We start from the raw sequence: 13,568 nt of genomic DNA on the forward strand, positions 1-13,568 counted from the left end.
TGGATGTGCTCTTAAATACGAGGTGTGGATCTGCCCTAAGCTGACAGAGTAATCGCTTCTACAATGCACAGCAGTATTGACTCAAGCCTTGTTAATAACATTTACATGAGTTAATGATATACGATCTGTGAACGCCTGATGCTGTAGCACTGTGAGCAGGTGTGACACAAATGCAAGAACAGGAAACTAACGACAGTATCCTGTTTTTATTTTGATTGTGTTCTGTTTTATATACTAGAAGCTGTTTTATATAGAGATTTTTAAAAAGTAATAAATAGTTACAATTCAAGTATTTCTGTAAAAAAAAAAAAAAGGCAAACTGATCCCCCAGACCAACCAGGAAGCATTTTTTGAAGAGAAGCAACAAACAGTGTTTACTAGATGATAACTTTAACAGAGTCCCTTAGTTCTCCCGCATGGATAATATATGTGGAAAACAAAAGCAGAAACTCAATTCCATCTGCTAATCATGTAGAGGGAAACTTAGTAAATCAGTGTTCAGCAGCCCTTGTTATGCCCACAAAATACTAGCACCTGTCCTGTCCCTTCATGGCCATTTCTCTCACCTCTTCCGTTTTTTTATTTTGTACTTTCCTTTGAGCTAACTGTGAAGACACACTGCAGCACAAAGAACTCTGGCAACCATACCAACCAATAACTGAGGCTTCTGAACCACCAGTAAAACAGATATGCCTCGCAAGGTCATTATGTGCAATCTGGGCTACTGAACGCGTTTCAAGATAGTGCTTCAAGCGTGGGGTGACATGTGATAAGTCGCATTTCTTAGGGGGAAATCTTGCTTATCTGTGTTTGGGCTAAGCAAATCAGTATATTTTTGGTTGCTTTTGCATTTGCACACCTATAAATCTGTTCCATGCCATTCTGCATTAAACTGAAATTGTTATTGAGTAAAGGAAATGTATCAAAATAGGTTTAAAATGCACTTAAAAATTATTCTTCTGAGTCAAAAATAGTTTAAAAACAATATGCAAAGACAAGGTTCCCTGTGTCATTTTTTTTATTAAAAAAATGTTCCAATATTTGGGAACACCGGCAGATAATTAAGTTCCAACCTGCACATTAGTCCAGGAAGTGTGGATCAAGTCACTTCGCAATAGAATTCCCAAAGTTCATATTCTTCAAACATCCCTAATCTGAATCTACCCTAAGGTCTGGCATGTATATATACTTGGGAGGGCATGGGGAAAGTATGATTTGTGACCCTCTCCATTTGTTATATTGAGCACACATATATGTGGGCAACTCATCTGCATTGCATGTGTAGAAATGTGTGTGTGTGTGTGTGTAACATGAAAATTCACCAGCATTTTAGTGTGACTTTCTCCTAATAAACACATTTTTGCATGTGGTTTTCCCCAATGTAATGCATGTTTCCACTAAGATATACATTTTTGTAAACATTTGGTTCAAGAACTGCATCACGGCGAGATTCAGAGATGTACACATTTTGAAGGACAGCTGTGTTTTAGTTCTCCCACTGTCCTGAGCAGTGCAAATTAGGTAGGTTCGATTTTTAATGCAAACTGAATTCAATCTCTCCCTCACCCCTAGCCCCAGTCGCATGTACAAACTCCTTATCCTTTCCAGCTGTTATACAGAACAAAATCTAACTGGTACAGGAGAGCACCCTGTTCTCAATGTTTGTCACAATGGGTCTTCCAAGGTCAAAACAGGGACTATCCAAGGTTTCCAAAGTGTAACACAAATATGCTACTTGTATCACAGGGATTGCTCCCCTTGGGGGAATAGGAAGAAGTGGAGATCATCAAGCCCACATCCTGATCTACAGTAAAGGCTCATCCAAATATTTGCAACATTCTACTTTTGTCTCACAATATGTACTTCAAGTACCGAATAACTGCTTGCCAAACAGAACACAAGACACTAGAAAACTCCCTTTTTTGCCAAAACAGTTTTGTGCCTTCCCCGTTAGCAACTTTTCTGCTGCTTCCCTCAGTGTCTAAAATAAGGTGACACAGTCAGATGCAGAAACACCCCAAAGGGTGACATCCATAGTGCAGGCTCTCTAGGGAGCAACTTGAATGCTCTTGTATCAGCAGCAGCGGCACTTGAGCAACAGGATGACTGCTCGCAGAGTACAGTTTGCACAGAAAAGAAGAAGCATTCCAATTGCCCTCTAAGGGCCCACCCGAAATACTGTTTTTGTGCCTCACTGAAACACATAGCTCAGTTAGCAGTGCATGAGACTCTTAAGGTCATGGGTTCGAGCCCCACATTGGGCAAAAGATTTCTGCACTGCTGCAGACTGGACTAGTTGACCCGCGTGGTCCCTTCCAACTCTAGAAAGTCTATGATTCTTGAAAATTTCATATTATTAATGTTTCTTGTATGTCTGGGCACCAGTGTGAGGCTCGCCTCTTTCTTCCTCTTTTGCCACTACAGTCATACCTTGGGTTGCGAATGCTGCGGGTTGTGCATTTTCGGGTTACGGACCGTGCCAAACCTGGAAGTACCAGAACAGGTTACTTCCGGGTTTCGGCGCTCGCACATGCACAGAAGTGCAAAATGACGTCATGCACACGCACATGCGCAGAAGAGCTGAATCACATCACATGCATGCGCAGACGCAGCACTGCGGGTTGCAAATGTGCCTCCCACATGGATCACGTTCGCAAACCAAGGTATGACTGTACCTTGGATATCTGGCTGATCCAAGGAGCCCCAAGGTGTATACAGTAACTTGAATGTTCTCTAGCATTAATGCCATTCAAAACATGGTTGAATTGTTTTAGCAGCGTGTGTTGAAGAATTACTGGAAAAGGAAGTCAAATTAAAACATAGGCCATTTCAGCTTAGCCCTATTTGAAATTCCAACAGAAAAAGACACACAAACAGTATTTTCCCACAAATTATTTGTAGCTGCTTTGCCGACTGACATACTGGAAGGAGTAAGGGGAAGGTTCCTCTCTCCTTGTGCTGTAAAGAAAAGCCAGCAAACTAGAAACACACATGCCAACTTTCAAGATTTGGGAGTGGGGAATTAACTTACATTTGTGGTGTGTGTGTGTGTGTGTGTGTGTGTGTGAGAGAGAGAGAGAGAGAGAGAGAGAGAGAGAGAGAGAGAGAGAGAGAAGGGCAGTTGAGCTTCTAAACCCTGTTCCTATTAGCATTTAAGTGCTGGTTTTTGGAATTAAAGTTTCAATGAACATAAATGCAACCTTTGGCAAGCTTCCATACAAGCAGGGGCGGGTGAGGGACCTTGTCTGATTTCCCCTGCATCAAGGCTTTTGTCCTCAAAGTTTAAATTGAAGCCTTCCCCCCATTTTTTCTGCAATTATTTTGATGGTCTGCTGTTTGATATAGGGCATTTCAATTAGTTGCAGGATTTTGCAAAGAAATTGCCAAGTGTATAGATATAATTTACTGGTAACCTGAAGACCTTGAAAAGTGGGTAGGGACTCAAGCTTAGTCTAGGACACAGCCAACACTCACATGGAAGTTGGATGAATACCAACAGACTCTCAACTGTATTGGCACTTATAACAATGAAGAAAGTCTATCTCCTGTCAGGAAGGCATTCAGATGAAGTGGCTATCATATTGATCACTGTTCCAAGCTGCTGATCTAAAGCTTAGCACTTCTACAGCAATAGCACGACCAGGACAAACACTAAGAGGGTCCCCCACATGGCTCCAAAGGGAGTGGGAGCTGCCACACTGCAACCAAAACCAGTGTTAGAAACTCAGATATATAAGCTAGGCACCAAGTGGCTCTTTAAACCAGGGTTACAGTCACCCAAACGGAATGCCTAGTTGCCATTTTGGGGCCAGACAGCATTTTTCAAGACGACTTTTTGGTTCCTCAAATTCATTCTGATTGTGCTGATAAAATATAACGGATAGAATTCTACAGGATGTGTTGCTAGTATGTGAAATCAAGAATGATCCAAGGATCCCCAGGCATGTACCTCCAGGTGGTGGAGACGTCGGGCACCATCCTGGCACCTGGGCATCTTCACTTGGTCTCAAGTGGACGATAGCTAGGTGTAAAATGCACCTGGCACCTGGAGAATTTCAAACGCTGACCCAGACATGGGACACATATACAGTGGTACCTCGGGTTACAGACGCTTCAGGTTACAGATTCCGCTAACCCAGAAGTAGTACCTCAGGTTAAGAACTTCACCTCAGGATGAGAACAGAAATCACGGGCCAGTGGCGTGGTGGCAGCAGGAGGACACAATAGCTAAAGTGGTACCTCAGGTTAAGAACAGTTTCAGGTTAAGAACAGACCTCCAGAATGAATTAAGTTCTTAAGCCGAGGTGCCACTGTATTTAAATCACCCTCTAATCCAACCACAGACAAGGCAGGACAGTGGGAGACAAGGTTTTCTCCATGTATTTCCTTTCCAGTCCTATCATTCCTGATGATGTTATCAGAAGCTAAAGCATTATGGGGCCTAGAGATCTCTTTGCTACTAACCTCCAAGCCAGCCCTTCCTCTTTTATCCAAATTGACCTTACCAAGGCAATGAGCTGGCAAGACCGACTTGAGGCAATTGCCACACATACTTGTTGCAACATTAGTTGACATCACAAAGAGGTGGACAGTGGCACATACATTCTATGGAAACGGATGGTGGGAAATGCTCAAGGCATTATACACTCCTTCTCCAGGTCAATGGATGCTGAAGCAAGCACATGTCAGCACACCCAGATCACAGTCCCAAGAAAATGTGGCTCCAATCTAGGGCTGTGTGATAAATCGTTGAATGCCAGGTATTAAAACAACATCGTATTAAGTGTTTCAACAAGGCAATACAGTGGTACCTTGGTTCTCAAATGCCTTGGTTCCCAAACGCTGGAAACGTTCCGGTAAGTGTCCCAGTTTTCAAACTTTTTCAGGACCCAAACGTCTGATGTGGCTGTCGGCTATTGTTTCCGGGGCACCTGTGCCAATCAGAAGCTGCGCCTTGGTTTTCGAACATTTCGGAAGTCATGCAGTCTTCCGGAACAGATTAAGTTTGGCATTTTTGTTTTTGCTGTTGATTTTGTGTTTTTGCTTTTGAGGCTTTTTCAGTTAATTTGTTTTTGTGACTGTTTGGAACCCAGTTCAGCTACTGATTGATTGATTGCGTGACTGTGGAAATGGATAAAAGCCATCCAAACAATGACTATCATCAGTGCAGGTAAGAAAAAAAAATTCTAAATCATCTACAATACTGTCTTATTTATTTTATAGTACAGTACATTCATTTTATGTATCAATGGTCTCATTAGATAGTAAAATTCATGTTAAATTGTTGTTTTAGGGGTTGTTTTTAAAAGTCTGGAACAGATTAATCTGTTTTTCATTACTTTCTATGGGAAAGCACACCTTGGTTTTGGAACGCTTTGGTTTTGGAACGGATTTCCAGAATGGATTAAGTTTGAGAACCAAGGTACCACTGTATACTGGTGAATAAAAGGTGGAGACTTAACAGCTTCCCAGAGGGAAGCTGGGGAACTAATGCTTTGCAGGCTTTGTTTGCTCTCTCCCTCCTAACCAATAAGAAATAAGGATAAGCTCTCACACAAACCAGCAAACTCTTCCAGCTTCACCTATATCTTTCCACTTAGAACTCAGCTAATTATGCAGAGCTTGCTAACAATCCAGGATGGACCCCCATGGCTACTGCAGGGAGGCCCAGCAAGACCCTCCACCGCTGCCGATATATGGTGATATATTGTTATATTTAGCTGGTGTACATCGTGGTGTTGAAAACCAGATAGCTTCCAGCCCTGCTTCTATGTTTCCCACTGTCCAGTAGATGCTGTTGCTTATAGTTGTGGCAGCACCCAGAACTCAATTCTGATCCTTATACAGTGGTACCTTGGGTTAAGAACTTAATTCGTTCTGGAGGTCTTAACCTGAAACTGTTTTTAACCTGAAGCACCACTTTAATGGGGCCTCCCGCTGCCGCTGCGCCACTACCGCACGATTTCTGTTCTCATTCTGAAGCAAAGTTCTTAACCTGAGGTACTATTTCTGGGTTAGCGGCGTCTGTAACCTGAAGCATCTGTAACCCAAGGTACCACTGTAGCTCCTCAAATCCGGCCTGATACCCATTTTGTTTGTTTAAGTTAGAAAAAGTGGGTAATAGGAACGCTCACAGATGGGGAAGCTGGGGAGAGGGAGGAACAAAGTTCAGGTCATTATGGGCTTGGATTGAAACAGGCTCGGGGGTTTTAGAACCATGAAATTCAATTTCCAATCTCCAATCCCCCATCACTAAATATTATTTTAGTATTTTCCCATGGCTTCTCTTCTAGTTCATTTATTTAGCTCATAAAACTTAAAAGACCACTTGACTGTAAAAAGAAGGTCTCAACACAGGGGAGTTGGAGCCCTACAATGGATAGGGGATATCCCAGGCGACTCTCACTCATTTTTTAAAAAAGCTCAGTGGAGATGGAGTTCCAAAAGGTAAACTGACTTTTAGAAGAAGGCCGCAAGTCATAATAATAATAATAATAATTTATTATTTGTACCCCGCCCATCTGGCTGGGTTTCCCCAGCCACTCTGGGCGGCTTCCATAGAAAACCAAAAATACACTAAAATATCACAGATTAAAAACTTCCCTGAACAGGGCTGCCTTAAGATGTCTTCTGAATGTCAGGTAGTTATTTATCGCTTTGACATCCGATGGGAGGGCGTTCCACAGGGCAGGCGCCACTACCGAGAAGGCCCTCTGCCTGGTTCCCTGTAGCTTTGCTTCTCGCAATGAGGGAACCGCCAGAAGGCCCTCGGCGCTGGACCTCAGCATCCGGGCAGAACGATGGGGGTGGAGACACTCCTTCAGGTATACTGGGCCGAGGCCGTTTAGGGCTTTAAAGGTCAACACCAGCACTTTGAATTGTGCTCGGAAACGTACTGGGAGCCAATGTAGGTCTTTCAAGACCGGTGTTATGTGGTCTCGGCGGCCGCCACCAGTCACCAGTCTAGCTGCCGCATTCTGGATTAGTTGTAGTTTCCGAGTCACCTTCAAAGGTAGCCCCACGTAGAGCGCATTGCAGTAGTCCAAGCGGGAGATAACCAGAGCATGCACCACTCTGGCGAGACAGTCCGCGGGCAGGTAGGGTCTCAGCCTGCGTACCAGGTGGAGTTGGTAGACAGCTGCCCTGGACACAGAATTGACCTGCGCCTCCATGGACAGCTGTGAGTCCAAAATGACTCCCAGGCTGCGCACCTGGTCCTTCAGGGGCACAGTTACCCTATTCAGGACCAGGGAGTCCTCCACACCAGCCCGCCCCCTGTCCCCCAAAAACAGTACTTCTGTCTTGTCAGGATTCAACCTCAATCCATTAGCCGCCATCCATCCTCCAACTGCCTCCAGGCACTCACACAGGACCTTCACCGCCTTCACTGGTTCTGATTTGAAAGAGCGGTAGAGCTGGGTATCATCTGCATATTGATGGACACCCAGTCCAAACCCCCTGATGATCTCTCCCAGCGGCTTCATATAGATGTTAAAAAGCATGGGGGAGAGGACGGAACCCTGAGGCACCCCACAAGTGAGGGCCCAGGGGTCTGAGCACTCATCCCCCACCACCACTTTCTGAACACGGCCCAGGAGGAAGGAGCGAAACCACTGCATAACAGTGCCCCCAGCTCCCAGCCCCTCTAGACGGTCCAGAAGGATGTTATGGTCGATTGTATCAAAGGCCGCTGAGAGATCCAGCAGAACTAGGAAACAACTCTCACCTTTGTCCCTAGCTCGCCGGAGATCATCAACCAGCGCGACCAAGGCAGTTTCAGTCCCATGATGAGGCCTGAATCCTGATTGGAAGGGATCCAAATGGTCCGCATCCTCCAGGCGTGCCTGGAGTTGTTCAGCAACCACGCGCTCAATCACCTTGCCCAAGAATGGAAGATTTGAGACTGGGCGATAGTTGGCCATACTGGCCGGGTCTAAAGATGGTTTTTTAAGAAGCGGTTTAATGACCGCCTCTTTCAGCGGATCTGGGAATGTTCCCTCACAGAGGGAAGCATTCACCACCACGCAGAGCCCATCACCCAGCCCTTCCCGGCTTGCTTTTATTAGCCAGGATGGGCAAGGATCAAGGAGACAGGTGGTTGGTTTCACGCGTCCAAGCAGCCTGTCCACATCCTCGGGGGTAACGGATTGAAATTGATTCCATGCAACTTGACCAGACAGAGCTCTAGCACTCTCCCGCCCCAGCCCTGCTCCCACGGTGGTGTCTAGCTCCTTCCGAATATGAGTGATTTTATCTGCAAAAAACTTTGCAAAATCGTTGCAGGAGATCTTGGGGTCTTTACAAGGCCCCGGTGGTAAAGGTGGTTCCGTTAAATTGCGAACCACCTGAAAGAGTCTCCTGCTACTATTTTCTGCAGATGCAATAGAGGCGGTGAAGAAAGTCTTCTTCGCCGTCGCTATCGCCACTTGGTAGGCTCGAAGTTGAGCTCTAACCTGTGTCCGGTCAGATTCGGAGTGAGTTTTTTGCCACCGACGCTCTAGCCGTCTCAGCGATTGTTTCATCGCCCTCAGCTCCGAAGAAAACCACGGGGCTGTCCGGGCTCCATGCAATCGGAGAAGTCAAAAGAGTTTCTGAACTTACTAACTTAAAGGAACTTTAGTTTTAAAATACCTTTATGGCCTTAGCTCTTGACCACAACGCTAAAATATAATGCTGACACAGTGGGGAGAAAAATGCTTCAGATATGTAGGAAGGATGTACAGTTTCTAATTATGGCGTCACCAGAGATGGAGAAGCTATATTCAGAGATAGAGAATGAACTTGCTGGACTTCCTTTTCTCCACAGAGGCTTCATTATTGGAGAAAATCCCAAAGTAAAATTGCTCAAAGCCTCCATCCTCAAAAAAAATTTTTTTTTACCTTGGACTATAAAAATAAATGCTTGCAGGCCAAGTAGTCATCACTTTAAAGCTTAGCATATGGTAATTGTATCCACATGGTGAGATAGATGGCTGCCTGTAACCTCTAACCACATGGTAAAACTACCATTGTTACCAAGGCTCAATAATCTGGGAGAAATGGAGAAGTAACAGGATGGTAGGGAGAAATGACTCCCCCACAAGGTTACATGTGCACATGGTTACCTTTTAAATGGCTATCTGGCAATTGCCAGTTATTTGTGACTACCCTGAAGGATTTCATTTCTAATTTAGGAGGTGTAGGAATTCAAGCATACCAATAAGACACATTCGCTGACTTGAAAGCCTTTCTCCTCCTCCTGGATGCCTATCGACTGGTTTTGATTACTCAGTGCTGAGAAGGTACCAGGGGAAGCTAGTCAATGGGGACAAATGGGGCAGTGCCCCAACAACTTCATTCTGCCCTCAGCCAGCTCCCTCCTGCCTGCATCCTTACTTGGGACACAGAAGGAAGCAAGGAGCTCAGTGCATGTGCAGTGGCAGAGCCAATCCAAAGCTCCTGGCATTGCGTCCACACCAAACTCTCCACTGCCTTTTGTTGTTGTTGTTTAGTCATTTAGTCGTGTCCGACTCTTCGTGACCCCATGGATCTCAGTTGAATGTCTATGGATCAAGATGGGGTGTCTTTATGTAACTTATTTATACTTGAATTATGTTGTTGTTGTTTAGTCGTTCAGTCGTGTCTGACTCTTCGTGACCCCATGGACCAGAGCACGCCAGGCACTCCTATCTTCCACTGCCTCCTGCAGTTTGGTCAAACTCATGTTTGTATCTTCGAGAACACTGTCCAACCATCTCGTCCTCTGTCGTCCCCTTCTCCTTGTGCCCTCAATCTTTCCCAACACCAGGGTCTTTCCCAGGGAGTCTTCTCTTCTCATGAGGTGGCCAAAGTATTGGAGCCTCAGCTTCAGGATCTGTCCTTCCAGTGAGCACTCAGGGCTGATTTCCTTAAGAATGGATACGTTTGATCTTCTTGCAGTCCATGGGACTCTCAAGAGTCTCCTCCAGCACCATAATTCAAAAGCATCAATTCTTTGGCGATCAGCCTTCTTTATGGTCCAGATCTCACTTCCATACATCACTACTGGGAAAACCATAGCTTTCACTATACGGACCTTTGTTGGCAAGGTGATGTCTCTGCTTTTTAAGATGCTGTCTAGGTTTGTCATCGCCTTTCTCCCAAGAAGCAGGCGTCTCTTAATTTCGTGACTGCTGTCACCATCTGCAGTGATCATGGAGCCCAAGAAAGTAAAATCTCTCACTGCCTCCATTTCTTCCCCTTCTATTTGCCAGGAGGTGATGGGCCCAGCCTTATCCCCCCCCCCCCATTTCTCAGTAATCGGAAGTGACAAATGGCACTAGGAAGAAAGGGGACCTGCCTGCATCACTGCATCCACCATGTCTGTTACAACCATTCCAGTGTCAGCTTTGTTTAGTGTTGCCAACCAGCACTGGAAGGCCCTTTGCCCATTTTCTTAAATATCTTCTTCTTATGAGACGACTGATCCTTCTCCCTGAATGCTGGCTTTGGGCTGAGCCCCAATGAGCCATGGCTCATATTACCCTGACATTGAGACATAGCACACCAACTAAATATGGCTCCTGCTCTGTTTTCTTGTGAAACCGCAAGCAAGCTATGGGTGGGGTCTAAAGTGCCATGAATGATGATCTCCTTTCAGCACCCCCTTCCAACAGCATCCTCTGCTGCCCCACAAAGGCACCCCCACCACAACGCTTCTGAAGCAACATCCTGTGATGCCCAATGGACTCTCACCAGCAGGAAATAAAACCCCTTCCACTTGACCGGAAACACTTTCCACTCAAAACGCTGGAGAGAGTAGGTTGGATTCTGGCCATTGTTTAACTTATCCAGTCATCACTTTTACATTCTACAAAGCCAAAAGCTTCAATTGTGAAAGAGGATTACAGTTCCTTGTTAAACATTAAGTATTACAACTAGTACCGCAAAGCTGAATTGATTTAAAGCTTTTGTTAATTATTGACGGGGGGGGGGGACAAATCCCAATTGATTGGATTGACAGTTAAGGGGACTTTTTTGGCGGGAGGGGGGAGGTTCTTTGCCTTCTGGAAGATAACTGTGATAAGCAATGGAAGAGAAAAAGAAAAAAGGTCTTTCCAACTAACAGGCATTCATGCATGCATGCATCCATCCATCCATTCACTCATTTCCCACTCCAATTTATTTCTTAAAAAGTTGCTTTTGCTGGAGGAGGATTACTTCAAACCAAATGTGCAACTTTTGGTTCATAATGCCCTTGTAGAGGGAAAGACTGATAACTGGAGAAGGGAGGTGAAGCGCAAAGCTAATGAATCGGGACTTGGAAGAGACATTTGAAAAACTAGAGCCAGAGTTAAATTACATACTTATTTAACTGCTAAGAGATTGTAAACACAAAATTATACTTTTCGCTTAATGTGGGCAGCTTGTATGATCCTGGCATTGCTATTGTGTTGAGGATGGGAATGGTTCCCCATGCTCACTCTGACCACAAGGAGGTAGGGGTCCCTGGCCTCTGTCTATTAATAAGAGGGACAACAGCTGCTAGCAGTTCTTCCCCAACCTCAAGTCCAGTGTGGTATCTGTGATGTACTGAAGGAAGCGGCAGGCCAGCATACCAGGTTGAGTTGTAGAGTTGGAAAAGATCCTGAGGATCATCTGTCCTACCCCCTGCAATGCAGGAATATGCAGCTGTCCCACAGGGGGCTCAAACCTGCAACCTTGGGGTTATCAGCAGAATGCTCTAACCAACTGAGCTATCATGTTGGCCTCAGAATCTTTTTCAGGCATAGAATGGAGGTGGGTGCCCAACATTAGTTCCTGCATTTGGCAAGCAGTAGGAAGCTTCTGGATTGACCAGGACTGAGAAAAATAATATTGGCCCAGTCTGAAGAGGAGTACCTTTTCTTCCTCATAGCATTGCAATAGGATATATATATATATATATATATATATATATATATATATATATGTATATATTTGGGGGGAGGAGTCCTATAATGCATCTGTTGTTGTTGTTGTTGTTGTTGTTGTTGTTGTTGTTGTTGTTGTTACTACTACTACTACTACTACTACATTTTAACCAAACACATATTGAGACAGGCCCAGACCTTTTTAGAGAACAGGCCAACTATGCCCTCTCCTCTATACATGCACATAAGTTCTGTCTCAATTCCTGAGCATAGGATAAGAACCTCTCCACTGTTACCATCTCCAGACTTTGCAGAAAAGTCAAATGCTTATGTTGTGACCAAGAGGATTGCAGATCCTAGATAAATATTTGAAAGCTCACCTTCATTGTTCTTACATGATTTCCCTGCTACCATGTTCTGCTTCTCAAAGATTTTAATGGCTCCCTTTTTGCATTAAAAAGACAGATGCTGTCATTTTTCTTTGGCAACATATAACAAGAAAAGCACAAAGATATAATCTAATACCGTATTATGTCATATTTAGACATATCATTGACTGTTGGCATCCAGCTTGGAACCAGGAAGATATTTATGCCGACTATAAGAGCTCTTCAAAAGGTTACGTCTGCTAAAATCACTTTAAGAGAATATTACACATGACATCACCCATCAGTGACTACACTGACTCAGGGCAATTACTGCTAATCAACTTAGACTATATCTGTGTAGTTATTTTTAGATGTTTTATTGATGTTGATCAAGAAAGCCTACTGTAGCACATCCTTTAACCTAGTTGTCGTGATGGTCAATTATTTCAGAGGTATGGTAGCTTGTTCCTCTCCATGCTATGTTCTTTCATTCATGTTTGAATTTTCAGTACTATTATTTCAAGCTTATTGTTAACGAGACATATTAATCCATTGCTGAGCAAGATCTGCCCCTGCTGGGGGTTTTCTGTACATGGACTCACACTGAGCCAGTCTGAACAACTTTCAAGGAGTGTAGTGAGGCTATAGTCATGCATCATAGATTTTACTATGATGCAAAAGTTTTGCCTCCACAGTCACTTACGGACTCACTGTTAAGACCGTGTTCATAGAGGACAATTTTACTCGGCTACGAGTGATTGCCAAAGAAGAAAAAGCTAGGGATTGAACCTGGAATCTTCTGCATGCAAAACTGGTGCCCTACGACTGAGCTATGGTCCTTCCCTATCTAATCAAAATGTGTCACATGGGCCTAATGTTGTAAACGTAGAAACAAAGAATTGTGGAGTTGGAAGGGATCCTGAGGATCATCTAGTCCAACCCTCTGCCATGCAGGAACATGCAGCCATCCCATACATACAGGAATCAAACCTGAAACCTTGGCATTATCAGCACCACACTCGAACCAACTGAGCTATCCAGGCTGACTTAAGAATGAACCAAGCAAAAGAGAACTGCACAATCTTAACACACACACACACACACACACGAACTCAAAACCAATGGATAACTGGAACAGCTTAACTTGCAGACAAAATGCTGCTACTGCTTTTTTTTAAAATCCCCTTCTTAAAATGACTTGCTGATGCTTAAGGTAAGTTTATGTGGTATTTGTAATATTCCCTCCCAAAGACGTAACTCAGAAATTAAAAGACACAACAGTGCTAAGTTTTGCCCTTGATTTGCCTAACCTGCTATTGCTATAAATAAT

The 13,568-nt window shown here is 44.3% G+C and overlaps 1 protein-coding gene and 1 long non-coding RNA gene across 15 annotated transcripts in view; one reads left to right on the forward strand and one right to left on the reverse strand.

Moving 5' to 3' along the window:
• Positions 1–13,568, reverse strand: part of RET (ret proto-oncogene) — a 123,748-nt gene that overhangs the window by 64,590 nt on the left and 45,590 nt on the right. The window contains exon 1 of one of the 10 annotated variants that reach the window (XM_083614585.1): positions 4,465–4,547. The exons of 8 other annotated variants lie outside the window; for them this stretch is intronic. The gene's annotated coding sequence lies outside the window, so the exon portion shown is untranslated. Of the gene's footprint in view, positions 1–4,464; positions 4,548–13,568 lie in introns of those variants that run through there. One more of the 10 variants, XM_083614593.1, reaches the window with a different exon arrangement.
• Positions 4,624–13,568, forward strand: part of LOC310763012 — a 37,286-nt gene continuing 28,341 nt past the window's right edge. For all 5 annotated transcript variants that reach the window (XR_014548362.1, XR_014548363.1, XR_014548364.1 and 2 more), the window contains exon 1: positions 4,624–4,760. This is a non-coding gene — a long non-coding RNA (uncharacterized lncRNA). The remainder of the gene's footprint in view (positions 4,761–13,568) is intronic.

Source organism: Podarcis filfolensis (assembly GCF_964270895.1).
Source record: "Podarcis filfolensis genome assembly, chromosome: 5".
Taxonomy (NCBI): Eukaryota; Metazoa; Chordata; class Lepidosauria; order Squamata; family Lacertidae; genus Podarcis; species Podarcis filfolensis.